Source organism: Aplidium turbinatum, chromosome 6 (assembly GCF_918807975.1).
Source record: "Aplidium turbinatum chromosome 6, kaAplTurb1.1, whole genome shotgun sequence".
In the NCBI taxonomy this organism is placed as follows: domain Eukaryota; kingdom Metazoa; phylum Chordata; class Ascidiacea; order Aplousobranchia; family Polyclinidae; genus Aplidium; species Aplidium turbinatum.
Genome location: NC_137477.1, coordinates 16,549,529 through 16,576,918, shown reverse-complemented (window position 1 = coordinate 16,576,918; position 27,390 = coordinate 16,549,529). Strand labels below are relative to the sequence as shown.

At 40.1% G+C, this 27,390-nt stretch overlaps 1 pseudogene; it reads left to right on the top strand.

The window, feature by feature from the left end:
- Positions 1 to 24,389: 24,389 nt before the first annotated feature.
- Positions 24,390 to 26,243, top strand: LOC145772444 (zinc finger MYM-type protein 1-like; annotated as a pseudogene).
- Positions 26,244 to 27,390: the final 1,147 nt, after the last annotated feature.

The window sequence follows — 27,390 nt, the reverse complement described above, 5'->3', positions numbered from 1 at the left end:
GGATGAGATAGGCTATAGCGATAATGCTGGGTAACTCGTTCATTTTCCCGCTATTAGCCATGAAAGTCGATATGTGAGACAGATGAATAATTGCAATAGCTTGAACAAGAAACGAAAGATAAATTTCACATTCATAGCATCACAATCTGCTGCAAAGTATAAAATGTGTCCACGGGATAATTTGTGTGGGCCTACTGTAGGCTATATGCCCTATAATTTGGCTAAAAGCGAATAGCAGAAGTTGTTAGCCTATATTGCAAAATTTGCAGTAGCTTACATGACCTTAAAAGGGCACCATTGCCCCCCATCCAGAGAAAATTTGAGGGCAGGGGGCATCCTCACTCCTGCTGAGACAGCTTCATTAGCATCATGGATCCAACCGCCAAACCAAGACAATTTTAATGTTTGGTTCACACCATAACTAGGCTACCAAATGCTATAGCACAGCTTCAGAGATGTACGTATGCGCCGCAAATTCTACGCCGCATACATGCGGCGTAGACTTTTTGTTTGCGCTAACGCTTGCGGCCACATTTTTTTGGATAGTTTGCGCTTGAGGATGCGCCGTAAAGTTTTCGCGGTTTTTTAGCGCATAGCGTCAACGCATACTTTTTAATGTCTTAGTTGTTGTTTGCAATTTATTTTTTTTGTCAAACTGCGAAATGTTGACGTCTTGCAATTGCCCATTGTTCTAGTGTTGTGTCACAGTGTCATCTATTGTTCAGTCAGCTGGAGTTTGTTTGTATATCGCACTACTGCCTTTGACGCTAGAGTCCCACGTGGAGACTGAAGTCTTGCAGAAAAAAAGAAAGAATTAGTTAAAACAACTTAGGCCTACTGCGAAATTACTTAGTAAATTACGGGTCAGAACAGGAATGTAATGTAAGCAAGCAAGTAGGTAGGTTGGTAATGTCGCTCCATGTAAAATGTTGGTCACAGCGGTAAACCATAATCTCTTCGTGGGAAAATTGTAACATAAGATTCCCAAATCCGTTCGTCTGCATGTAGGTGACCGAAAAATAAACACTCTTTCGAAACGTCTTTTCAAAAGTGTATTCCTGTAAAATTAGCCCGCGGCTATCGAAATCGAAATGCAACGCCGTACACCTCTAAAACTGTCACTACGATACAGATTACTTGGATAAAAGACGGAGAATTTGTCCAGCTAGCAAGCACCAAATAAACCAGTTAAATGTGCGACCGACTTCCAACAAACAACTTCGAGAATGAATCAGAAAAATTTGTGATAACTCAAAGGCACGAGAGCAGTTCGTGTGACGCAATTTCATGTCCAAACAGGTTTCAACTGAAACAGGTTTAAACAGGTTTGACACGAGTTTTACGGACGATGGTGCAATTTTGGCTCATGTTTTAGGAATTTCCATGAGGTAATATTCAGTAGACCCGAACGGTTTCTACATGACGTTTGACCAGGCGAACAACCGTCTGGAACATAGCGACCCCTAGTTATGACAGTCTGACATGGCATAACTAAAAAAGAATTGACGACAATTGTGAGCCAATGAATAAAAACACATGATACACAAATTGTTTGAATCACTCACGTTTAAGTTAATACGCAAATACAAAGGGCATGCAAAGAATGAACAGCAATAAGAATAAACACGACGATACATGAAATTGGTACCATAGGTATTAGGTACACGCAAAAAATGACGCTATATACCATGGTTGCGATAATAACCGACTGTTCTGGGCTCAGACAAGTGTCGGCCACCGCAGACAAAACCAGGCTCAAACCCTAACACTTAGGTGTTCTTTACGGGGGCGAGGCACGAAATATCCCTCAACACACAGTCTACTTTCACTTTCCCCATACTCTCATCATAGTTGCAGACGGCAACTTTAGCTCTACGAACCACAGGCTTCCCTTTCCTAATTTGTGGAACTACCTCATGCACCCTCCCAAGTTGATACTTCCCACGTTTACCAATGTCCTGGAGAGAACCTACCACTACAAGTTGACCAGGCTCCAAATTCTCGGCCATTTTTAGCCATTTTTTCCGGCCCTGAAGACCTGGCAAGTAAAAATTGATCTATTTACTCCAAAACTGCTGAGAAAGTGACAAATTGAACCGATAATCCCTTCTTAATTGGTCACGATCATGTGGTTGCCCAACAGCACAGTATGGGTCTAAGTATGGGGTCAAAAGTGAGGCAGGGGTGATGACAGTAAAATCCCTAGGGTCGTCACTCAAAGGTACCAAAGGGCGTTCGTTCACGATCCGAACGGCACTACTGGTGTACGTAAGCAGTTCAATAAAACTGGGCTTACGAATTGAAGAGTCCAAAATGTGAAAAAATGCGATTTTAAATTGTTTAACCATTGCCTCCCAGGCGCCACCTTGCGCCGGAGCATACGGAGGTATAAATTCCCAGTTTATCTCTCTCTGTCTCAGGGCATTGTGAAATTCAGCTGATTCTATCAACTCGGGTAACTTCTTAGATGCTGCCTGAAAGGTGCTTCCATTGTCGGAATAGATAGCATTAACCTGCCCACGTAAATCTGTAAACCGTGTAAAGGCAAGTAAAAAATCACTCAGCGACAATGACGTAACCAGCTCAACATGAATAGCGCGAGATGCCATACATGTGAACAAGAGTCCCCAAGCTTTTTTGTGACTTCTACCTTCAACAAAAGTTAAAGGTCCAAGATAGTCTAAGCCGCAATCAAAAAAGGGTTTCCTATGCGCAGTTGTGCGAGACAAAGGTAAATCATACATGAGCTGCCTTATAGGTCGAGCTTTCTCAATCGCGCATACACCACAGTCATTAAGATACCTCTTCACGGAGGCATTACCATTAGCGATCCAAAACTTCTGTCGCGTAGACAACAAAGTGTGCTGTACTCCACAGTGCGCATTTCCATTATGATGCGACAGTACAACAAGCCTAGTGAAGGGGGGCTTCGAAGGCAAAACAATCGGATGCTTTGCTTCAAGAGAGATCTCGGGAGAGTTACTTAAGCGCCCTTCAATGCGGATTACACCAGCGTCATCTACACAAGGTCTGTACTTTTTAAGTGAACGTAATTCTTTCAAGTGTTCCTTCTCACGTTGCAAAGCGCCAACACTACCTCGCTTTATCACTTCCTCAAGGGCATCCGGCGATCGTTTGGTCATTAAATGTACCACATCGCCATACACGCTCTTCTGAACAAACTTCACAGCCAACTCTGAAGCACTGTTAAGATAAGATGCATCCAGTTTTGGCTTCACAAAGCTACGCTTTCTCGTTTTACAGCACAAAAATTCAACAAAAGCAACCAAATAAGCGATTCTCTTTTTCATAACATACAAAGAAGGTGCGGCCTCGATCAATCTGTGAAGACCACCCTGTCCAACGTCAAGCGACTCCTCTTCGTCACGAAGATATAGGCTATGGACAGGTACTGGAGTGGCATTTTCTACAGATGGAATTTCCTCACACTGGTAGAGAAGACTAGAACCATTTAACCACAACTCTCGAAATTCTTTCTTTGTAATAAGATTTGGCCTTGTGCCAACATCAGCTGGGTTCATATCGGTAGGGCAAAAACGCCAATCCTGGGCTCCAGACAACAATAAAATATGCTCAACTCGACGCGTAATAAACTTATTCAAACGTAAATCAGGGTTTTTAACCCACTGCAACACAGTACGAGAATCATACCAAAAATACTTAAGGCAGTCGGGCATCTTCAATGCCTCGTAGGCCTGCTTCACGAGTCTTGCTGTATTCAAAGCGGCAACAAGATCTTTCCTAGCTATCGGCCAAGAAAACTGATTTTTTACAACAATGGTAGATTTACCCAGAACGAAAGACACACTCGGAACTCCGTTAACCAGTCTACGTAAGTAAACAACAGAAGAGAAAGCTTGATTCGAAGCATCACTAAACCCATGCAATTGATATGAAACAATATCATCCGGACTGCACACACCAGAGTTTGCAAAATACCATCTCGGTAACGAAAAATCCTTAAGCAGGTCCAAAGAGCGAAGCCACGACTCCCACTCTTTAACAAAGCTATCAGGGACCTCGGTGTCCCAATCAAACTTGTCTATCGCCAATTGCTGAAGTATAAGGCGTGCATTTAGAAAAAATGGCGCTCCAAAGCCTAGCGGATCAAAATTTTGTCCAAGCTGACTGAGCATACTTCGGCGCGTGTGTTTAGCTAAGGGCTTTAAGGAACATGCGATACGCATCTCGTCAGACTCGGTTTGCCACACACCACCCAATGTCTTCGCTGATGGCAAAGTCATATTTTCAGTCTGAAAGTCAATGTCACGAATCAAAGGTGAAAGCATCTCATTATCCAAATTTGACAAGACAATCATAGCCTCCTTGTTAGCACTCCACTAACCAAGTTTAATCCCACGGCTATCAAACAAAGCAATTGATTCATGAGTGATTTGCTGAGCTTCCTCTAAGCTATCAGCCGAAAATATAAAATCATCCATGTACATATTATTTGCAATATTGCAGAGAGTCAATTCACCAGCACTGCTGGGATTCTGCTCGATCATTTTCTTTATAGCCAAGCAAGCGATATACGGGCTACTCTTTATTCCCCAAGGGTGTACACAAAAACGAAATGGTACCATCCTACCATTTTCAAGGTCATCATCTTCAAACCACAATATACGAAACAAATCCCTTTGCGACTCAGGTAACTTTATTTGAAAGAAGCATTTAGTCACATCAGCCATGAGACCAAATCTACCAAGCCGAAATCTAGCCAAGACATCTACCAGAGGGTTTAACAAGTCAGGACCCGAAAACATTACATCATTAACACAAGTTCCTCGAAATTCAGACTTGCCATCGTAAACAATGCACTTTTTTAATTGTGACGTAACAAAGTATGGTAAATACCATTCAAATCCCTTGACATTTCCTGCTTCACCAGTACGCTCAATATAGCCATTTGATTTAAGATCTTTCATGGTGTCAGTAAGGAAATCACGAAGTTCAGGTTGTTTTAAAGCTTTCTTTCTTAAAGCAGCAGCTCTATCTGACGCCAACACAAAATTGTTAGGTAGATCAATATCTTCCTTCAACGGAACAGGTATCTCAAATCGACCATCTTTTAACTCAATATTCGGTTCGACAAGTTCTCTAGCCAAATTATCATTGCGAGACAATTCACAGGTTTCATTTTGCAAAGTCAAATCCTGAATGACTTTATTCAGGTCTGCTATTTCCATATCACGAGACTCAATTTTACGCTGAAAGCCAGAGATGACATCCGACTCTGAAGACGTCTGCACTCTGCACACTTTAGCAACGCTTTCATCTAAGGTTGACTTACCACCACAAGCCAACCAGCCGAGAGGAGTGAGCAAAGCATGTGGTTCACTACGATTTTCACCAACACGCTCTTTTTTTGCACACATCAAATAAGCGTTGTCGTTGCCAATCAGTACATCTACAGTACTACAATCATTCAAATAAAACATATTCACGTCATGAAAATGACGGAAACCATTTAAATCTTGTTTATGCGGTAAAGTTTTAACATCATCAGCCCAAGCTGGGTTAACCACCGAGGTTATATCACAAAACAGTTCATCTGTCTCTAACGACTGGATGTTGAGTTTGACAAGGTCAGCACAAGTAGCTTTCTGACCAGCCAGGGTATCCATTTTAAACGACGCTTTATCGTACGGTTTAAGATCAAGTTCACACACCAAATCACTCGAAACAAACGTCAACTGCGAACCAGGATCATGCTGACAATACACCAACTTCGATTTGCCAGTCATTGGATTCAAAACACGAGCAGCAGTAACGCGGTTAAAGGCTGCTTTAACATTTCCAATCTTAACATTACGCACAGGAACTCTGGCACGAGCATCATCTTTCCCAACCGAATCCAGAGAATCACGTGACGTCACATAAAAATCATGCAGAAGAAAATAGTGTTTCCTATCGTTGTTAGGCCCACACTTACGACAGTTATTTGCATGAACGCAATCCCTAACCATATGCTGGCGCAAACAATTCAAGCATTTGCCAGCTTTCACAATGACATCTCTCCGATCTTTAGGTGTCAAGCGCAAAAATTCTTTACAATTAGACAAAAAATGATATTCAACTTGACCACGTGACGAACAACAAATGCATGCCGGTAGGTTTTTACGTCTGGCTTCACCACCGCGCGGTGCGCCAACAACAGTCGAGTACTGCGAACTCCCTGACATCACATCATCATGGGGTTTTACGGACGTCTGCCTAACCGGACATGAAGGCAATTTTCCTTTGCCAAACTTTTTAAATTGCTGCGACTCACCAGAATCGCCCATTAGCATAGTGCTAAAATCAGTCGACTTACGCGTTTCCTCCCGTACTACAAATTCAAACAAACTCTGAAAGGTAGGCTCATCAGTGCCACCATACTGATCACCTAAAAAGTCAAGATAACGCTGCTTAGCGTCAAACGGGAGTCGCTTAGCCAAATCCAAAACAAAACGTCCTTCTAATTTATCACGCTGACCATAAGCTTGCGCATAAAGCAAACACTGCGACAATTCATCTTTAAACTCTTTCAGATCACTGGAAGAGGTCGAAGTCAATTTGCTACCATAGCAATACTTTCTAATTTCCGGTTCTGCAAAAAGACCTCCACGAACCCCAAAACGCTGGGACAAGCGAGCTAACGACATTTCTATCCTGTCTTCCTCTGACAAGCCAGGGGTGTCAGAAACCAAATTAGCAATCGTTTGCGCAGCTGTCCTAACACAAGCTGCTTGTAACAAAGTCAAACGAGTCCCCTTAAAGGGCGAAGCTGCCATTAAGGCCGTAACACGATTTTTAAAGAAGATAAATGGCATATTATTACCATCGTAACCAATCAAGGCCGCCTTATCGAAAAACGTCCTACTATTTTGGTATTCAAAAAAGCAATCCTGCTGTTGAGAACTCGATTTAGCGGGAGAAGACAAGCTATATCCCTTAAGGGGCTGAGTAGGCTCAGTCACGTGCACAGCCCGATCACGATCCTCACACACGTTAAAATCAGGAGACGCGATACGCCTCTCACAACCACCCAAATTACGTGTAGCTGGGCGATCAAAACCTAGCGGCGCAGAAAACTGTGAAGGGGGCAAAGCATTGCTACTAATGGCGGCCCCGTGACCTGTACGCTCTGGGGGAGGAGTTCGGTTGTAATTCGCAGACCTTGGCTCTACAGCATTCGGAAGACCCTTAGCCGCGGCCCCGAGACCTCCTGAAACAGCTGGAAAACGTGTGGATTGCCCTGGTCCACTCACAGGTTGAACGGGCGTTTGAAAAAGGTTATGTAAATTAAACTGCGATTGATGTTCATTTCTGGAATGCCTAGAAGAGCTCTTCTTAGAGCTACGCCGGGAGCCCGCCTCTGATCGATATTCAGCTAAAACTACCTCTTTACGTTGTTCAGCCCTCAACTGAGCGTCTTTGAGTGCGAACTCAGCAGCTCTCGCTTCGGCTTTCGCGGCGGCTTCAGCAGCTCTCACGGCAGCCTCAGCTCGTATGGCCTCAGCTCTCGCGATGGCCTCAGCAGCTCTTGCTTCGGCCTCAGCTCGTATGGCCTCAGCTCTCGCTTCGGCCTCAGCTTGTATCTGGAGCTCCTCTCGTTTTAACTGTAGGTTAATTTGTGTAACTATCCGTGACGAGCTCTCAGACATCCTAGTGCTTACATTTGAGGCGCTATCCTCAGGATGTATGTCAGCATCCAACCTATCTGAGAACTCACTATCTTTTTGTTCGAAGTTATGTTTTAAAGAGTTAAATTCGGGATCTACCCTATCACGAAGTTCTGCCAAGATTGCAGAGTTAAAGATTTTAGTCAAAAGAGCATGGAAATGCAGCAATTCCTCTTCTAAAATAGATAACTTAGATCGAAAAATTAACAGTTCCTGCTTATCACTCAAAGAACCTAGGGCTACAGAAAGTTCCCCAATTTGAGTCAAAATATCCCGTCTAAGATGCCGGGCCTCTCGAACTGACTTAGCCTCATCGTTATTGGGTCCCTCCCTAGAATGGCCTGCCCGACCGCAAAGAACATCATCAGGCTTAAACTCAGTCGAGTCTACGGCGGTCGAGTCCTTGTCGCCACCGAGTGTAGACATATTAAATGTTGGGGCTAAATTAACAATTAAAAAAAAAATGAAGTTACACAAACACACAAAATTATTAGGCTACAGTAGTTATAAAAAACTTAACTGCCAAGACCGTAAAAATACAAAAAAGAATTTAAATGCACGATACCGTAGCTGTACGAGTATGAAGTCCTAAAGTCCACAAAACTTGCTTGGATTCTTCCACTTGAATCTACAAGCACAGATGGATTGTCTTTTAATCTTCTTTCTTGCCAATGAATGTCAAAGTTATTTTTCTTCTGTACCAAACTGAGAAGAATTGTCTTTACTTTTCTTTGCTTCTGTAAGAGTGTAGACTACCAACCAACAAATCTTCTTTTATTATTTCTTGTACTTCTAAGTAGTTCTTCTGCACTAGCTGACAACAAACACGTCGTTTATTTTTATGCCTTCAAGTGCTTCTTGGCCTACCAGCTAACAAAAATCTTCTTTTATTTTTATTTTTTGCTTTAATTTCTTCTTGACCTACCAACTGACAAGAACTCGTCTTTTATTTTTTATGGTCACAGCGGTAAACCATAATCTCTTCGTGGGAAAATTGTAACATAAGATTCCCAAATCCGTTCGTCTGCATGTAGGTGACCAAAAAATAAACACTCTTTCGAAACGTCTTTTCAAAAGTGTATTCCTGTAAAATTAGCCCGCGGCTATCGAAATCGAAATGCAACGCCGTACACCTCTAAAACTGTCACTACGATACAGATTACTTGGATAAAAGACGGAGAATTTGTCCAGCTAGCAAGCACCAAATAAACCAGTTAAATGTGCGACCGACTTCCAACAAACAACTTCGAGAATGAATCAGAAAAATTTGTGATAACTCAAAGGCACGAGAGCAGTTCGTGTAACGCAATTTCATGTCCAAACAGGTTTCAACTGAAACAGGTTTAAACAGGTTTGACACGAGTCTTACGGACGATGGTGCAATTTTGGCTCATGTTTTAGGAATTTCCATGAGGTAATATTCAGTAGACCCGAACGGTTTCTACATAACGTTTGACCAGGCGAACAACCGTCTGGAACAAATGTAAACAATGACTTGGCTTCGTAGTGTGAAGTTTGTTTAGTCAAGCAGTGTTGAAGGCGTTTGTAAGCAATTGTGAGCACTTTAATTTATATTAGTTAAGTCTTGCATTTTGGGGCAAATCAGAAACTTCTCAGGCAATGAGCAGTGCAGCCTATGTATCTAAACAAACTCAAATATTTGGTCTCCGACCGTGATTGCTTGCATGATGTTGTACTCTGTATGTTATATGTAGTAGGCCTACATTACTTTGCTTTTGCCGGTCATTCTTGTTGTAGGCTATGTAGCGTAGTAATGTGTAGGCCTACATACAGTAGGCTATCAAGCTAAGGTAATTTTTACTTGACAATTTATACATTCTGTTGCGTAAGTATGTAATTATATATGTTTTGTAACTTGATGAACAGTTTAGCAAAAATGCATCCAGGGGCCAATTGTGAGAGGCTTTTGAGTAGCCTACTGCTAATAACACTAGTAATGCTAACTATCCCTGAATGCTAATAACAAAGAGTTGTGCAGTTCAGAATCTAAACTTGCTTGTGTCTGGCGGTTTTGTCTTCCATTAACCCACTTTTTAAAAATCTTATCAAAAAAAAGCATAGAGCTTAGTGAGAGAATTATGGCATTACAAGCAACATTAGTCTTATTCAAACGGAATCATTTTAAAAATAGTGTTTTTTATAATGGATTTTTAGGGAGCGACAGTTAGTATATTACTAGGAGCGACAGTTAGTATAATACTAGAATTTTCTTGATAGGCATATGGTACAGTTTCTTACACTACACTATTGTATTCAGGGAATAACTTACGGTAATACTAATCTCCAAGTGAAATGGAGCATGATAATACAAATCCATGGCCCTACAATCATGGAAAAGTATTTTAAGCTCTCTTCTTCGAAAGGCAAAAACTTATATTTTCAATGCCAGATGTGCCTTTCGGCCAAAAAGATAATTTCTTGTAACGAGAAATCGCGAAGTGGCTTGAAAAGTGTGTTGTTTCAAGTGGTTTATACCGTGTGAATGTTTGGCACCTAGCAAACAAAATGAGTTTGCGCTAGAGTATGCGCTAACGCTGACGCCGCCAACTTTTTTTACAAGTTGCGTTGACGCATGCGGCGTATAGTTTTTCGAACGTTTGCGTTTGCGCTGACGGCGTCAATATTTTTTGTATGCGCGTACATCACTACACAGCTTTCGGTAGCCAGCAGTAACTTTCATTTTGGTAACACTCAGTAGATTAATTGAATAAAACTTCAGCTGGTCCTGGAACTACAGCTCCAAAAAAGGTCTTTACCTACTTATCAATGGTTGACAGGCTTGTTGTTAGGCATTGTCGGAAGTTTTCAAGCATTTTCAGGGGTTGTCAGGCATTGTAGAATGTAGAGTAGCTACTTTCAGGCATTGTCTAGGATTTCCAGGCATTGTCGATCATTATCAGTGGTTGACGGGGTTGTTAGGCATTGCCAAACATTTTCAGGGGTTGTCGAGGATTTTCAGGGGTTGTCAGGCATTGTAGAGTAGCTACTTTCAGGCATTGTTGGGAATTTCCAGGCATTGTCTAGGATTTCCAGGCATTGTCGATCAATATCAGTGGTTGACAGGTTTGGTAGTCATTATGGAACATTTTCAGACATTGTCGAACATTTTCAGGGATTGTCGAACATTTTCAGGGGTTGTCGAGTATTTTCAGGGGTTGTCAGGCATTGTCGGTAATTTCAAGGCATTGTCTAAGATTTCCAGGCATTGTCGATGCTAGACAACCCCTGAAAATGTTCGACAATGCCTGACAAACCCGTCAACCACTAATAATGATCAACAATGCCTGGAAATCCTAGAAAATGCCTGGAAATTCCCAACAATGCCTGAAAGTAGCTACTCTACAATGCCTGACAACCCCTGAAAATGCTCGACAATTCCTGAAAATGTTCCATAATGACTACCAAACCTGTCAAACACTGATATTGATCGACAATGCCTGAAAATCCTAGACAATGCCTGGAAATTCCCAACAAATGTCTGAAAGTAGCTACTCTACAATGCCTGACAACCCCTGAAAATGTTCAATCCCTGAAAATGTTCCATAATGACTACCAAACCTGTCAAACACTAATATTGATCGACAATGCCTGGAAATTCTAGACAATGCCTAGAAATTCCCAACAATGCCTGAAAGTAGCTACTCTACAATGCCTGACAACCCCTGAAAATGCTCGACAATCCCTGAAAATGCTCGACAACCTCTGAATATGTTCGATAATGCCTGAAAATGTTCGACAATGCCTCACAAGCCTGTCAACCACTGATAATGATCGACAATGCCTGGAAATCCTACACAATGCCTAGAAATTCCCAACAATGCCTAGAAATTCCCAACAATGCCTGAAAGTAGTTAGCCTACTCTACAATACCTGAAACCCCTGATAATGTTCAACAACCCCTGAAAATGCTCCACAACCGCCCAATAGCCGACAATGCCCAACAATGCCTACAATGCCTGACAATGGGTATTTAGAGGTACCCTCTGTGACTGTGATTTGTTTTCAATCGCCAGAATCTCCATAAAGCAGTCCATGCGGAACGAGAATGTGACGTCATCACAAGCAATCCATACGTCAACTTGAAAACGAAGAAAGTTTTATTTAAACAAAATCCAAAAAAATATATTAAAAATAAAGTTGTTTTGCTGTGCCAAGTTTGAAGTCAATGCATACAGCCATAGCTACGCTGTTAGCCTTTAAACATCGTTACGCACCACTGAGTTGCATATCTACAGCATATGTAAGATATCTATGCTTTAACGTAGGACTAGGTTTCCTCGTGAATCAGCTGTTTGAAGTCATGTGACTCACGCCATTATGATTGTAACCTTATAAACTCAATTGATTACAGTCTTTAAGATCCTTCTTGCACTCAGTTCAGTTGCAGAAGAAAAAAGAACATTAGCAGAGGGTGGGAATCGAACCCACGCAATCGAAATGACTATCGCCTTGCCTTAACCCTAACCCATTAGGCTACGCTGCTGTGGCGATACATTCACTTAATTTTCTTTGTATCAAAAATCTTTGGAGAAGATCGGAATATCACGTGCTGAGTCACATGACTGAAATCAGATGATTCGCACGGAAAACTGTCCTATGTTAAAGAGTCTACCACTTTCTTTGACCATAGATGTCTTACATATCTATGCTTTATTGCTTTGACCAAACCTTCCAGGAGTTCTCACTGGAAAAGTGTTTGTTTGTTTTTGATGTCTAAAAGTAAATTTGGGTACCACCTAAAAAGTTTGCCTACCTGAAGGAAACAGGAAGATAATTAAAAAAAGTTTTTGTTTGTGTTACCTACAAAGGTAGAGCTGTTGCAAAGTACAAAAAAAGTTTACCTAATTGTGACCAGATTTGCAAATTTAACTTATTTATTTCAGCTTAGTTTATGGGGTTTGTTAGAACATCTCTCATGGGGTTAGTTCGAACATGTTCTAATAACCTCAATTAAGTGAAATTTGTGTTTGTGCATAAACTTGTCTTTTTCAATTACAAATGATTTTAATAATACATATCTAACAAAGGTTATTTTTTACAATATAAACTTTTTAGTTGTCAACAGTTATAGAAAATTTTTTTCTTAAATTGATAATCAGTATGCGTACTTATAAGCAAAAAACACAACGTGCTACAATGCCAACAGATGTTATGGAAAGGGCAATGATGGATCAAGTACTAATCCAAAAAAGACCATGTCGAGCTGTTGCAAAACAGTATACCGTATGATATTCCTCATATGACATTAAGGAGGTATTGCTTAAAGCAGGGGTGGGGAACCTGCGGCCCGCGGGCCGAATGCGGCCCGCGTAACTGTTCTATGTGGCCCGCGTCAAAATTTCGTAAAAAATTTTTTTTTTCTTTTGCAAAAGTGAAATCATTTGAAGCTAAATTACCTGTGGAAAGTACAACTTGAAAACAATAACACCGCACATTTTCCTACCTTGCAAGAGCAAAAGCTTTCTACAACAGCCAAATATAGGCTACCCATTGCCTATGTATGTGTCAATCTTATGGAGACATTTAATGCAAGATTTTTGGACATAAAGAGTAAAGAAATGGAGTTAGATATTTTTGCCTCTCCTTTCAATGTGGTTGCAACTGATGTTTCTAGTAACTTCCAACATGAAATAGTAGAGCTCACAGAGTGACGGTACGTTGAAAGCGATGTACCAAAACATTCCACTGCTCAACTTTTATCAACGCTACATAAATGTTGATGATTTTCCAGTCATGCGGAAACATGCTTTGAAATATGTGTCTCTGTTTGGAAGCACCTACCGTTGCGAGCAGTTTTTTTCCAAATTGAATCTAACAAAAAGTCGGCTTCGCTCCAGACTGACTGATAAAAACGTGGAGATGTAGTTAAGAGTTGCAACATCTTCCGTGTCAGCAGACATCACACGACTCACCAAAAATAAAAACTTTCAGCCATCCCACTAGCTGTGAAAGTGAAATAAATCATTGTCTACTTCGCTGCATTTTTTATCTGTAAATAAAATTTCGAAATTTTAGTGGCCCGCCTGTGTTATTTCTCATTTTATGTGGCCCGCAATACTAAAAAGGTTCCCCACCCCTGGCTTAAAGCATCGACAGAAATTACCACACAATCCATCTGCAAATAGTAATCCGGATGAAGTAAATTTACCTCATTATGGATGTTTCAATAACAGAAATGTTTTTACTGCTGTTCAAGAAGCTGAGTTAATGACTTATAGGCTATATCTTTTAAAAGCATCAGCTTTATATTATGGCTTGTCAACTAAAGAAGTTAAAAATCTGGCCTATCATTATGCCAAGGAGCTTGGCCTAAAGTTTCCAGGCTCTTGGGAGCAAGGCAAGTCAGCTGGATGTGACTGGTTCCAAGGATTTATGAAGAGGCATCCAAATCTATCGTTGCGAACACCAGAAAGTACATCATTTTAGCCATGCAACCAGCTTTCATTGACACAATGTGACAACATTTTTTAATAACCTCTCCTCTGTAATAGACATTGATTCTATCACCCCTGACAAAATATGAAACCTGGATGAAACAGGTTGCACTACTGTACAAAAGCCCGTAAAGTTGTGGCTCCATCTGGTGTAAAACAAGTAGGCGCTATTGTTTCTGCAGAACGAGGAAAGCTTGTCACATTGTGTTGTGCAATAAGTGCAAGTGGAAATGCAATTCCACCTATGTTTATCTTTCCAAGAATAAACTATCTAACATTCAAGAAGGAAAATTTGTTTTTGTCAAATTCAATACTTTGAAGCGTTTACATCACTTTGTTGGGAAAATTATTGATGTTTTTGATGATGGTAATGTGACCATTCGATTCTTACGATGCTGTGGGTAATCCAAAATGCTTGATGAATGTCCTACATTTGTTCTGAAAATAGTGACAATTCTGATTTCACTCATTACCTTTGTGACATTGTCTTTAAGTTACCGAAACCTTCCAATCTGAAAGGCACTAAGCGTCGCTAAGAAAAAGTTGTGTTTTCTGTAGATTTAGCTAGATATAATCCCCAATAAATTTGTTAAATTCAGTATTGCTTGTGGTTGTGTAGTGTGTACTGATGCTTGTGATATCATTTTCTTAGACCATCACCATAAACAAGCAATATTAAGTTTTTCATTTCAAACAGTTTGGACTAAAAAATTTTTTTGTTTGGAAAAGCCATGGTAATCCATCACTTTACATATAGGCTACTATTTTACCTTAAGTGAAAACATAATCAACCTTTGCACATTTTTATTCAAAATACAATAATATACCGCTTTTTGTGAAATATTTGTAAAGAAAAAGTAATGTTCCAACAAACCCTGTGTTGTGTTCCAAAAAAACCCAGCACCGGGGTTTGTTGGAACATTTGACTGCTGTTAGTAAAATTGAATTTATGAGAAATGTTTTAATGTGTGGTGAAATTTTCTTTATTACAGTATTAGACAACAGGTTAGTCAAAGTTATTGAGAAAATTTTACTTTGAATTGCAAAGGGTTCTTTTGTTACGTGGACTTTTCTAGAAAATGTTCCAACAAACCCCAGTCTCCCCTACCTTTCCGAGTAAACGTTTTCAAAGCTTGTTTTTGAAATACAACACCAATACCATCCAGCGCTGTAGTGGAACGCATGTTTTCACTAGGAAAGGACATTATGCGTCCCAAACGCAGCAGATTGTCAGACAAACGTTTTGAAATGCTTGTGTTTCTACAAGGAAATACAGAAACTAATAGGCTATAAGCAGATAATTACAATACAGTCTCAAAACATTATACCTGCTCTTTATTCGTAGCTATTGTTAGCCTAAACTTGGTTGAAATACTTCCGTTTTTGAGACCCTGGCAAAAATAGCTCTGACGCCGTCAATTTATTTCATTGACGCGTACAACACTGGTATTGGCGTGTTGTTGTTCCAGACGGTTGTTCGCCTGGTCAAACGTCATGTAGAAACCGTTCGGGTCTACTGAATATTACGTCATGGAAATTCCTAAAACATGAGCCAAAATTGCACCATCGTCCGTAAGACTCGTGTCAAACCTGTTTAAACCGGTTTAAACCTGTTTCAGTTTGAAACCTGTTTGGACATGTTGTTGCGTCGCGCTACTGCTGGCGTGCCTTTGAGTTATCACAAATTTTTCTGATTCATTCTTGAAGTTGTTTGTTGGAAGTCGGTCGCACATTTAACTGGTTTATTTGGTGCTTGCTAGCTGGACAAATTCTTCGTCTTTTATCCAAGTAATCTGTATCGTAGTGACAGTTTTTAGAGGTGCAAGGCGTTGCATTTCGATTTCGATAGCCGCGGGCTAATTTTACAGGAATACACTTTTGAAAAGACGTTTCGAAAGAGTGTTTATTTTTCGGTCACCTACATGCAGACGAACGGATTCGGGAATCTTATGTTACAATTTTCCCACGAAGAGATTATGGTTTACCGCTGTGACCAGTTGTAGCGAAAAAAATACATTAAAAAGTAGGCTATACGTTGACGCTATACGCTAAAAAACCACGAAAACTTTACGGCGTAGCCTCAGGCGACAACTATCCAAAAAAATGTGGCCATAAGAGTTAGCGTATAGAAAAAATCTACGCCGCAAGTCTATGGCGTAGAATTTGCGGCGTATAGCCTACGTACATCTCTGCCTTCCGGTAGCTTAATTCCTGGAAAGTGGCATATCAACTTCCTAGCCTAGCCTACATACTTTCAATGAATTGCCCATCGGAATGATTGTTGTTTCGAATAACGCTTTGAGTTCAAGCAGTTTTTATTTGGCCAATTTATGGGGACGTTATTGCATTGGTGGGCTGTGAGGTAGCCTCTATAGCCTACTGGGTATGGAATGGAATGGAAGACGTTTTTTTTCCATCTTCCATCCTGAGATTTCCTTCCATTCCATCTTAGAAATCTTCCATTCCATCTCAAAACTTCCATCTTCCATTCCATCTTCACATTTTGTGATCTCCGCGTTGAATATGCCGCAAATAGGCCTAAACCTAAAAACCACAGGCTAAATTTAAGATAAAAGTTTAACAGCATTATTTTCCTAAGGACTACGCACCGTTTGGTGTTAGAACTAGAAGAGTAGATTGATTCTATAAATACAGAAAGAAACAACACGCACGGTAGCAAAGTTAAAGAAACTGTAGTAGTAGTCTACGTTGGAGAAAATAAAAAATTACTAACGAAAAAATACTTGAGAAGCAACATTACTTTTGTTCAGGTTGCAAATACTTTCAACCTACTTTTGAGACATTTTTGTTTTGTTTCCTTCTGTTTTCTGTCAACTTTGCCTTTGTAGTTTTTCGTTTCGAAATGTACAAAAATCTATTTCGTTTAACTACCTTCTCGAAACAAAACCCACGAGAATCTCCAAATATAGAGCACAAGTTGTAGTATGATGGAATGCTGTCAAACGTCAAGAAGTTTCCTCCTCTTGGGAGAAGTGTGAATCGTTTATTGCTTTTCTGATTGGTTAATTCTGCCTAACGACAGCAGGTTTGACAAATACGCGTCAGGCAACAGTCCCGTTTGGTTTAATAAGAACCAAAAATCGAATTAATTCAGCAAGCAACGTAATATTCATCTCAACAAAAAATCGTCTATTTGTAAGAAGTGATTGAATAGCTTGGTTGATTGTGGGGTTCTTGATGACTTGATCCAGTTTAAGAAGCAAGGCCCTATGGTTGATGGTATCATAAGCGGCAGATAGGTCTACGAAGACGGTTCCAGTGGCGAGTTTCTGTTCGAATCCATCCTCTATATATTGAGTTAGGTTTAATACTTGACCGCAACAAGAGCGCCCTGGTCGAAAACCTGCCTGGTCATGTGTAAGTTGGTCATCTACTTGCGTTGATATCCTATTTAGTATGAGGCGTTCGTATACTTTCATGAGGATGCATAAAAGTGATATTGGTCTATAGTTCTTTGGGGAAGAGGGATCTTTTTGGGGTTTCAAAAGAGCTACTACCTTTGCTTTTCTCCAGATCTTTGGGATTGGGATGGAATGATGTTAATGATGGAACTGGGATGGAATGATGGAAGATTGTCTTCCATCCTATCATCAAGATCTTCCATTCCTTTCCATCCTTGACATTTTTCATCTTCCATCCCAAAATCTGTCTTCCATTTTATTCCATCCCATCCCATTCCCTGCTCCATGAAGCTTGAAGAATGGTTGACGTTTGACAGTGGTTTTTGTTTGCGCTTTGAAGTCAGTGTTGCCAATTTAAATGTTTGGGCCTACTTTTGGAAAACTTTAAGAATGTTCGACAAAAAACGTAAACTTGAAAAAAAATAAGATTTCAAAAAAAGCAATTGGATGCAAAAAAATGGTTTAGAAACTGAATACCAATGTTTAATAAAAAGAAAAACGTTTTTCTTTGTTTAAAGATTAAGCTAAATTGACTTCAAAACACCACGAGAACAAGACAAAGACTCTTTGTTAAAAATTAAGCACAAAATTGATAAAAAGTCTAATTTGGCAAAAAAACACAAAATGGTGATTTTTAATTAATACTAGTAAAGTTTTAAAGCAAATGTGAGGAAATTCATTTGACGACTTCTGGCAATATTGAAAAAACTGCCTACGCCCTCCAGTGGTCTTCTACTGTGGATTCTTTCTATTCAAGGTCTACCATAGATTTCTACAGTTCTATCTTCCAGAGTCCAGACTCTAGTTTCCAGGATTAGAGGCTGATAAATCAGCTGAGGACTGTGAACAAACTAGAAAGTAGAAAAGCAGGGCAGCTTGTGAAGGATGCAACCTAGTTCGTACCTTGAACAGTTCGTACCCTGAAAAGATCGAGAAAAAAAATTTAAAAAAAGCGGAAGTCGCTGATCGCAGTTTCCGCAAACATTTGAAAATTTCCCCCCTGAAAAGATCGAGAGAAAGCCGAAGTCGCTGATCGCAGTTTTCACTAACCTTAGACTAATCTATGCTCTAACCCTAACTCTCGCTGATCGCAGTTTCCGCAAACATTTTTCCGTATTTTCCGCTAACCGCAGCTTCCGCTAACCCTTACCCTAACCTTAGAGTAATCTATGCTCTAACCCTAACCCTCGCTGATCGCAGTTTCCGCAAACATTTTTCCGCAGTTTCCGCTAACCTTTACCCTAACTTTAACCATAGAGTAATCTATGCTCTAACCCTAACCCTCGCTGATTGCAGTTTCCGCAAACATTTTTCCGCAGCTTCCGCTTACCCTAACCATCGAGTAATCTATGCTCTAACCCTAACCCTCGTTGATCGCAGTTTCCGCAAATATTTTTCTGCAGTTTCCGCTAACCAAAACCCTCGAGTTGTTTGCGGAAACTCCGATCAGCGACTTCGGTTTTTTTAATTTTTTCTCTCGATCTTTTCAGGGTACGAACTGTTCAGGGTTTGAACTAGGTTGCACTCGCTTGTGAATATGCTGTTGTTCGTAAACAAACTACCTCAAAACGCTTGTTATTAGACCTGATTTTTGTCTTTTCTATAGTTTATTTGTGATGCGGTACCGTGTATTTCGTTTCTTCCGTGAAAAATGCACTGCACTTCCATGGTGTGTTACTAAAATGTTACAACAGTTTTTTATTTTTTTCTTGGTATGAAATGAGGGTACAAATAGTTCAGGGTACAAATTAGGTTGCATCCGTATTAGGCTCAGCTTTCCTTATACTGAATGTGTAATACGGAACGGTACTTAATCATGTTTTATTTTGCCCCCATTGCGACATTAATGGTTAAAACTGAGTGTATATCCTAGTAGACAAAAGGTGTTTAGGCAGCACAACTTTTATTAGCCAATTTATGTACAATCTTTTTCCTTTTCCTGAATCTGTAATCGAACAACAACAAATTTGCATGCAAATTAGATTTAATTGCAGTATATATATATTTGAAATGTTTTTATGCATAGTTTTTAACCCTAACCAATAGGTTGAATCCCTTAATAAAAATTCATCTATTGGTTACGGTTAAAGTTAGAATTCAGTCCTCGAAATTAGCGACGGCACACGGCAATTGCCTTGGTAAATGCCGCCGCAAACGTCATAATGGCCATTCCGCTACGGCAATAAAAATGCCGTCGCAAAATAAGCATTTAATTCGGACAAAAATTGTTCAAAGTTTCTTCCTGTTTGATTTACTCGCAGCGTGAGTTTAATCAGCAGAAACATCGCACCAAGACCTCACCTCGGACTATTTTGCTTACTGTGAACACTCACACAGTCTTCAAAATTAGCATATTTTTACTTCGCAAAAACATTGACGAGGCCAAACGGCAAAAGTTGAAATTGCCTCGGCAATTGCTGTGAAAGTTTATTACGAAAAAATTGTACCAAAACTTGCAAAACGAGAAGAGAAAAAATTAATCGAATAGTCTATCACGACCGCAATGTTTGATTTGTTGTGATGTAATATTACCAAAAGTAGCGATAAAGCAATCAACGCGATACGCACGTTGTTATGGTGATTCACGTTATAACTCATTGGGGGGGAAAAGTAAGTTAATTTTGGGTTGATTCAACGTTCGAGTCAGCGCAAATCGATTTAATTTTCCCAGCGAGTTATATTGCGTAACAACAATGCCCAGTAAGATATTTAGTATTTACGTTTGTTTTACATTAATTCGATATCTAGAGACGTTAAATTATCATGAAATAACATTAATTGCTCAATCAGGTACCGATAACAAATCAATAGCTCCCTGCGAGAAGATTGCCTCAATTTACGTATAGCCTACAGTACACTAACATAATTTCGGCACAATTAGGATAGTGCGAGCAACACAAAGTCTGTTGGATAAAGAACTAGTCAGAATCGGAATCATCGGAGGATGAGGTTGTCGCGTCGTCACTGGAATACTTGAAGAGGCAAAACTGCCCGTTCATGAATGTGCGATGCCATATGATCGGAAGCATTACTTTTCTTTACTGCCGAAGAACCATTTATCCAATTTTGTACCACTATTTATATTTGCAACGACACCGGTCAAAAATAAGCATTCGATGAAAGAATAACTTTTGCGTAACAATTAAGCCAGTATTTATAAGGTTGCAAACTTTTTACAGTTCACAAGAGCATTGTCAGCGTATAAAATAGCGTGCCTGATGCTCTGGGCTACCGCCGTGTGACACGATGAAGAAGAAGCGCATAAAATTTCTTTTGATTAAGGCATACAGCAATTGCCGCCGCAACCCAAGGTTTGTTAATTGGAAGCTAATTTCGAGGGCTGAGGATTGGAAATGTTTCTATTTTTAACCCTAACCCTTAATAAGGATTCAACCTATTTTGTTCGCTGAATACTTTGTCCTCCAATTTCGGGGGACGAAGTGTTCAGGGGATGAAATAGGTTGCATCCATTTTTGAGAAGCATCAAAATTTGATGTTAATTTGGTTGTGGCAATGCTCAATACAGATTTGAGGTGTGCAGTGTGCACTCAGTTAATTGAGATCTTTGGTTAGGTTATTGCTATATCTATCATGCATTGTTTGAAAAACTCTTTAAAAACGCTTGTTGACTTAGGGCGCAACCTATATCGTCCCCTGAAAAGATTGAGAAAAAAATTACAACAGCGGCAAAGCCGCTGATGAGAGTTTCCCCAAACATTTTAAAATTTTTCTCTTGAAAAGATCAAGAGTAAAAGCACAGAAGCGCCGAAGTCATAGGCGCCGACTCCGGGGGGGGGGGGGGGGGGGGGGGCAGCGCCCTCTCGTGAATTTAGCTCGGGGTGGCTACCCCTCGCAAATTATTTTAAAAAAAAATCCTAAAGCAAATGTTTTTAAGTTCAAATTTGCGTTAGTTTGACCTTCATTGCTGATTGATCTCAATTAAAAGTAGGAGTGGGCTATACATGGGTCAAAAATACTTTTTTTGTTATTTTTCACTCGGGACAGTTTTTTTCTATTCCATTTAACCTATCTCAACATAAAATGACAAAATTTTTGATCTTGTATCCAAGAAAAAAGTGTGCAGAGCAAAAATCCAAAATGGTCGCTATTTTCTATAAAAATCACATTTTAGCCATAACTTTGTTATTTTGGAGTTGTTTTCACTGGTTCTGGTGTTCAACCCTTTGTTTGTGGGGTCAGGCAATTTGTTAGTGCATATCAGAAAAGTCACTGACAATTGGAGGTTGACTTGATACTAATTTTTACCAAATTTATCGCTTTTTTTTCACTTTTATATTGTGTTATTTTTTTAAACACAGTTTCAATTTCAGGGAATTGTTTAAAATGTAACATGGTTTTCTCCGAGAAAAGACCCAAGTTCCTGAAACTGTCACAGGGATAATCTGTTGCTCCATAGTGTCCTAAATGTCATCAGTGCCAGGTGGTCGCTGCCAAGTTTCATCTCCTGTGCCAGCATGAGTCAGATGGTCCACTGGAAATGTTCCATCCCCATTATCGTTGAGGTAAAACCCAACGTACCATCTTTTGTTTTCTCCCACATCCCATATGCCGACAAGTGATTGGTTTGGCTGGAACACCAGACCTTCATTGTCCTAACCCTCTGCCTCTTTACCACTTCCTCTTCACAAGGGAAGAGCACAGCTTCCTCAACTTGGAAATCATCTCCAAGGAGTACAGTGAGGTTCTCAATCATCTCATTTTGGGATACCTTGTTGAACTAGTAAAGATCTCTGCGGACATTTGCATCATGTTAGAGGGTGACTCTCTGATATTGGATTTCTTCCCTTAAAAATATCTTTAGCTAAGGTGGCGTTTTAGAAACAAGACTTTTTTACTTCATGGAGAGATGCAAAAGGCCCCCCTCCATGTTTTTTTTCCATTTCACAAGGAGTTGGTAAATAAAATCACTGGCTCTCACTTTCTTTTGTAAATTATCTTTCAACTTTAGCTTTTTCTTCTCTTTCTGCTTGTTGCTCCAGGTCACTTCCATTAAATCTAGTTGTTTGAGAATAGTAGTGGTTGACCGCTAAACTTCATTGATTTGTCTCTCTTACAGGTTAGCATAAAGTCATCTTTGATCCTCTTTGCCTTGAACATCATGTTTGAGTGTTTGGCCGATTGTGAAGCAAGATAACCAAATTTGACCAAGTACCTCTCTGCATTCAAGTTGTGTGTGTTGGCAGTTTTTTTTGTTGGTCGGATACCAGTGTATGGAGAGGAGTTGCTCGAGCAGCATTAAGATAAACATCCCAATACTTACGCATGCACTGCAGTTCTACATTTCCAGTCTGGATGCACAATTGCACATCTTTCCAAGAAGAAGATGATCAAGATCGCTTTGTGGAGCATTGTCTTCCATTTTCACATGTGTCCATTCTACATAGTAGTCCCGGAGGGTGTGTATCCTTTTTTCAGCAAGGTCACTGCAGAGCTGAAGAAGGATGTCAATTAACACGGAATGGCCCGATTCGGTGAGTCCGATTCGGTGAGTTCCCTATTTGGTGAGTTCCCTATTTGGTGAGAGCCTTTTTCGGTGAGAGCCCTATTCGGTGAGTTTTTTTTTTAAATTATTGCGCGCCATAGCCTAATTATCATTGCCGTTATAGGGTTAGGGGGTTTTTGGGGTTAGGGGTTTTTTGAGGTTTGGGTTTTTTTGGGAGTTTTGGGTTTTTTTGGGGTTTGGGTTTTTGGGGTTTGGGTTTTTGGGTTTGGGGGTTAGGGGTTTTAATTAGGCTACGGTATGTAAAATTTGCAAGTGCTTTGAATCCTGCTATGATGAAATCATTTTTAAGGTAAATTTTACAAACTCTAACAAGATTATTGTAAATTTAACAAGATTATTCTAACAAGACAATAAACTACTTCATGTACGAAGCAATCATAGACTGCACCTGCCTGATATTCAAGTCGGGTAAAACGTCGTTCTTTGTAGAGGCTAAACGACTTATATACTCCAGCTTCCTCTGAAATTAAATCAAACTGTTCTGCTAAAGATGTTGTCTTGCCATCTCCCTCATGGGCTAAGAGCTTTGTAAGAGCTGCCAGAGTAGTTTCAACCACAGATTTTTTCCGGATTTAGGCCTGCAATGCTGGCTCTCTTTTGACAATGAGTTTACAAAGACCAATTTTGTTTTCAAGAGCAGCCATAGCTGTGAAATTGTCTGTATCAAACTGTTCACATGTATGGGACTTAAAAAGCAAATGATATGGCACATGCTTTAATGCCAGTTGTTCTGCAACACATATCTCAATCTTGAGATTTTTGCTTGCGGCTGCTGTCGTGAGGGCATCAATCTGCTCCTAAAGACGTACTGCAGTCCAGCGAGGGTCATTGGCAGCTACCTGTAGTCTCTTCGTCGTCTCAACAATAAAAGCAACTATTTGGTCTCTATCTTCAAAGGCAATGAAGAGAGGACATAGAAAGATCATCGTATATTCAGTGTAATCATCATTAAAAAAATTTAAGATGAGAATCACCGAAGTGGGATAGATGCCAATCACCATCTATCATCCTACTTCTCTGTATAGAGTTACTTTTGTTGCGGGCTTCTTATTTACACCTTGAGGGCATTTGCACATACTTCCTGACAGAGTGCCTTTTTGTGCTTGAAGTTTTTTATTGATTTAGCTGAAGGCAGGACAATTTCATACAGTTTGTAGTCTGCTGATGCTCAAAACAAAAACCACAAAATAGATTTAAAAAAGTGGGTAATTTTGTCAAACTATATCATAACTCTACAGTCTACTTGTGAAAGTTAAACCTTACTTATTATTGCTTAAACAGATTGCCTGACCCCACAAACATGGGGTAAGACACCACAACCGGGTAAAAATACCCACTGGCACCGACTTATGGGGCGCCGACCCCGTAACCGCTGTGGCGGGGTGGCAGCCACCCCGTTTAGGTTACATTACTTACTGCAAATAAATGTAATTTGAACGGACGTTTAAATGTTTTTTTGATGATTGGTTTTCGCTTCAAGTCAACGTAAAGCAAAAGGTGAACCAATACAGGATTGTGAAGAAAATGATTGTGTTTGTTACAAGCATGATACTCGCGTAACATCAAGCAAGCTACGTGAAGATTACGCAACATTACACAACGTGCTTTGTAATGAAACTGCTAATGTCAAACAAGCAAAGTATTATTGTATCATGGCCCATGAAACAACCGATGTTACTGCTAAAGAACAACTTTGTTTATGTGTTCGGTATACAGATGAAAAGTGGAAAGTTCATGAATCACTTCTCGGTTTAATCGAGAGTCCACGCACTGATGCGGCGACTCTTCATAAGCTAATATCTGATGGATTGACTTCTCTTGGCCTTGACCTTTCCCTCTGTCGAGGTCAAGGGTATGATGGAGCTGCTGCCATGGCAGGAAGACTTTCAGGTTTGCAAGCTCGCTTTAAAGAAACTCGCCCAGCTATGCTTTATTTACTGTACATTGCGCAGCTCATCAAGTAAATCTGATTGCACAAGATTGCTTCAAATCCGCTAAACAAGGAGTGCATGCAATATCAGTGTTAGGTGCTGTTGTTAATTTTATAAAAGCATCTCCGAAAAGACTAGCAAAATTTAATGATTTCAATGAAGATAAATCTTCTTTCTCGCCTTCATTGCGCCCTCTCTGTTCCACACGCTGGATAATGCAGCTCCCAGCCGTAAATGCTTTTCTTGACCAGTATGAGGTCATACTAGATTGGCTTGACGCGGCATCGAAAGAAGATGGTATGGATGCTGTCCCTCGAAACAATGCCACTAGCCATGTGTTTATCCATGGAGAATTTGGACGTTTCTACTTTTCCTTGCGTGTCCTGCAAAAGCTTTTGCTTATTTTAAGCCCTGTACATATCGCTGTTGAGAAACATGGGATCAATGTCGGAAAGGTACGTGAATTACTGGAAGCCGTATCATCAACAGTTTCTTGGAATGCAGCAACAGAAAGTGAGACATCTGCGTTGTTTGACGCATGTAAAAAATTAGCTGTTGATATGGATTTGCAGTTGCCATCTTTGCCGCGTGGCCGTGGTAGACGTACTGCAAGATCTTTCGATGACCAGCAACAGCAACCGTTTTTTTCTACCGTAGATGCTTACTACCAAAGCATTTATTTAGACGCATCAATGTTCTTCTTCACTTTTGTCACGTTATTCACAGCAGGCATGAAAACGATCAATGACATGGAAACAGTTCTGCTTGCCAAGGATCAAGCATCAGAAGAGAACAGAGCTGCTTTTGAAAATGTCTCTGCCACATATAAAGATGACATAGACCCAACGCTTCTGCGTCTGAAATTGCAACAGCTGGAAAGTTTTCAACAGCAAAAACAGATTTTTGTTTCAACTATGTCGCAACTGCTTGATCTATTTGCAAGCAATGAAACAATTTCATTAATGCTTCCAAACGTGGTCCGCATTGTGAAAATATACTTATCGTTGCCTTCCACCACCTGCGAGGCGGAGCGATTGTTTAGTGCACTCAGGCGCATAAAAACCTACTTGCGATCTACCATGACGCAACAGCGATTGAACCACGTCCTAATTTTAAATGTTTATCAAGCTGAAGCTTCACGGTTAGGCCTACAGCTTGACCAGTTGATTAACAGTTGGATTGACAGAGCTGCTGTTCGCAAAAATACTTTTGCCAAATGTTAAGTGTCAGAGCAGCAACGTAACAATAAAATTCACGACATAGCCTACCTCCTGTGCTTTGTTTTAAAGTTGCTTTGTAAATTATCGAGCTACAAATCAGGTGTGAAAAGACAATTGCATCTACGAAACACGCTTAGTAAAAATCAAACAAAAACACGCAGTTTGAAAGTTTTTAGGTTGCCATATTGTGCTATCCGCCACCCCATGCAAAAATAAAAGTCGGCGCCTATGAAAATACCCCAAAATGACCAAATTATGGCTAAAATCGTGATTTTTCAGGAAAAATGGTGGCCATTTTAAATTTTTACTCTGCACACTTTTTTCTTGGAACTCAGACCAAAAATTTTGTCATTTTATGTTGAGATAGGTTAAATGGAACACAAAAAAACTGTCCCTAAAGGAAAACTAAAAATTGCCCATTTATAGCCCACTGCTATTAAAAGATCTACTTATTGCAACAAGAGCGCTGCTCCTAAGATAACAAAAGAAACAGAAGTACGGTGGCTGATAAACGCCAGCATGGTGCCGTTGAATCATAGTAACAATGATTGAAAAACGTTTTTCTTGATTTCTTCCGCTTTGTTTTTTCTTGGGATTGTCAATAACGAGGTGTAGTTTGCTCAGTTTAGTATCTACGCGTATTAAGAGCTAAAGTTCAAAGTGACTACATATAAGTCGAAGTAGCCTACAGGCCTCAAAATCCGGTTTTAGCCGTCGATCGTCATGCTTAATTACTTTATCTTAATTATAATTCTTCGCCATTTGAGAACTATAACTACGGCTTTAGAAGGTTTTTTAAAAATCAGTAAAGTCACTCTGAAAGGCTTTCATCAGACCAACGACTTGCGCTGGAAGAGTCAAAGCGCTGTGTAGCTTGTCAATACGTCACATAACTGATTAACTTCCCCCGAACGAGGTTGTGTGGCTTATTGCGACTTGCGTCACAATACTCTGGGCAGGAGTCGGAAAATTTCTACACCAACGCTACTGTTTTCTGCTGTGCAAAGTTTCACAGGCTTTTTCTTTAAGTTTATTTTGCGTGTCATGTGAGCAAAAGTGAATTTTCCTTGGGTCTTTTCTTTCGTACTGTAATTCCAAAACTTAACAAATTTTGTTGCATCTTGCTGTAATAGCCTACTCGTATAATCTT